The sequence below is a fragment of the Helianthus annuus genome, chromosome 15, assembly GCF_002127325.2.
Source record: "Helianthus annuus cultivar XRQ/B chromosome 15, HanXRQr2.0-SUNRISE, whole genome shotgun sequence".
In the NCBI taxonomy this organism is placed as follows: Eukaryota; Viridiplantae; Streptophyta; class Magnoliopsida; order Asterales; family Asteraceae; genus Helianthus; species Helianthus annuus.
The window spans coordinates 34,633,874-34,636,507 of record NC_035447.2 but is presented as its reverse complement, the minus strand read 5'-3'; positions in this window follow the sequence as shown (position 1 = coordinate 34,636,507).

The following is a 2,634-nucleotide window of genomic DNA, read 5'->3' as shown; positions in this document are numbered from 1 at the left end:
GGGGACCCAAGCCATTGTGGTCTTGGGTCTTCCATTTTCATCAATGACAATAACTTCTTGTCTTTGATGGTTGGTGAATTGTGATGGTCCCCCTGATTCAGTAACCGTTTTTGGTTTCCAAGTCTGTTTGGTTTCACCAGTGTTTTTCTTTAAAAGTTTAACTTCTTGATGATTTGAAGTTTTAGAATTGTCTGGTTTTACAACAACAGATTGTTTTTGAACCGCATCGGTTTTAATCGCTTTTTCTATCTTTTTGACCTGTTGGCGTTTATGTTTCTTTTCCCTTTCTTTTACAAGGCGGGGATCTTGTTTTGTGGAAACAGTTGGCTTACGGTCAGTTTTGTCACGGGGATCATCAACCTTTCCTTTCTGCTTATGAAGATATGGGCAGTTTCTAATAATGTGCCCAATGGTTCCACACTCAAAACATGATCTTCGTTCTACAAACCCCGAAGAATCATGTGATCGTCTAGCCGATGATGTTGAACTTTGTGAACCCGAGGTACTAGGTTTTGAACTGCTTGGTTCATTTCTTTTCTCGACAATAGCTTTCTTGACAAAATCTAAGTTAGATTGATTTTCAAACTTTTCAATTTTGTCTGTTCCTGTCGATTTCACAAAGTTAACATTCTTCTTCTTCTTTTGGTTCGGCTTCTTGTTAGTTTGAGCCGGTGTTTTACCTTTAGGTTTGGTGTGATTTTGCTGTGTTGGCACTGTTGGCAATTTCTTGTTGCCAAATTGCTTTCGAACTTCAGCCTTTGGGATTGGAGGACACTGAGTAACTGTAACTTTAGGTCCTGCCTTTCCCAAGAACTTACTCGTCGAATTCTCAAAGACTTTGCAGATTAAGGATTGATTAACATTCTTAATGGGAAAATCTTTGTCTGAGTAAATTTTATCATCACCAACTAGAGTGTACAGCAAATTCACACTCTCCGACTCTCCTGCAGATGAGGACTCAGTTGCAATAGTCTTAGCGGGTTGTACAGGGGGATCACATAGAATGTGATTCTCAAGAGGTATGTCCTCATTTTTGGCTACCGCATCAGACTTTGCTGGGACAGTATCGTCTGATTCATCATCAGACGAATCAGCATCCTCAATCACAACTGGAGGATCTTGATTCTGTTCAGCACTCACAAATGTATCTGCTGACACATTTGAATCTGAGGATACTTCCTTTTGGTATCCAAGTCCTGCAGCAAACTCCTTAACATCTAGAGGCACAGAAGGTTCAAAGAACACCCTGTCCTCTTCATCAGGCATGGCGTCATAGTTATGTCTCACTGGTGGTGGACACTTCTTGTAGCCTATGCATGTGACATCTCTCTTTTCCTTCTGAACGTCAATGATGTGATCTAACACATAGCTAGAACTCAAATAACTGTCTAGCTTGAGTTTGATCGCATCACTTTCGGTTTTCACACAAGCCATCTCTTTTTGCATACTCTCAAGGCGAGATATATACAAATTAATATCAGTTTGTTTTCTTGAAACCATTTTAGTCAGTTCTGTTTTATCCTTCTTTAATGTTTCAATTACTGACTTAAATTCTTTTTCATGGTTTTCATAAAACATGTTGGCTTCTGTGCATTTAGAGAGGTCCACAGTCAACTTCTGATTGTGGATGAATGTCACATCATATTTCTCTTGCAAAGCCTCATGCTTGCTTTGCAAGTCACACCAATCAGCACTCAAGGAACTATGTTTGTCTTGCAAGTCAAACAAACTAGCTTGTAAAGCATCATGTTTGGCTTGCAACTCAGACATGTTTCCTTCCAAATCAGCACACCTAGCATGCAATCTATCACATTCATCACAGTTAATAGCAGTGGGTTCATCGACACATACCTGACTTGATGAACCGTCGACATTAGCCATAAAGGCTGAATGGAGAGAAGACGAAGAGTAAGCAGCTTGATCCACCAGAATAGATCTTCTTTGAGTTTCTGCTACAGCTTCTCCCAAGAGTTCATCAATGTCAATATCATCCGAAACATTAGATGTCTCACCCACATGATCATCACCAGAGTTGGATGATTCTTCATCAACACTCCTGCTGTATCCAGAGGAGTCTTCATCTTCAGACGATTCATCACCACTGGCAGAAGATTCTCCACCACTGGTGTGAACTAGCTCCTTCACAATCTGAGCAAAACATGCTGTTCCATCAGGAGCATCACCACCCAACTGGATTGACCAGTCACAACCTTCATCCACCTGAACTGCAAGTGCTCGGTTGGTTTGGTTGTTGACAGGCACCAATGTACGATCATTGTTTCTGTTCTGCTGGTTGCCTTGGTTTCTGAAGGGGTTTTGATTCCCGTGCTGGGCTGGCTTTGTGCATTCCCTTTTAAAGTGGCCCCGTTCACCACAGTTGAAGCACTTAACAGCCTGCTTATCGAACCCATACTTGGTGTCTCGCTTACTTTCCAAGCTGGTTCTGCCAGTACTTTCCATCCAATCCTTTGCTCTTCTCACTGCACTCGCAAAGGCCCACTTGATATCCATCAAGTCCATCTCTTCCTTATCAATCTGCCTGTAATCTTCTTGTGTCAGATTAATGTTTCCAATCTGACCTTCTATCAACCCACAGTACGCGCTCACTACAGTGTTAAGCAGCTCCATGTGTTC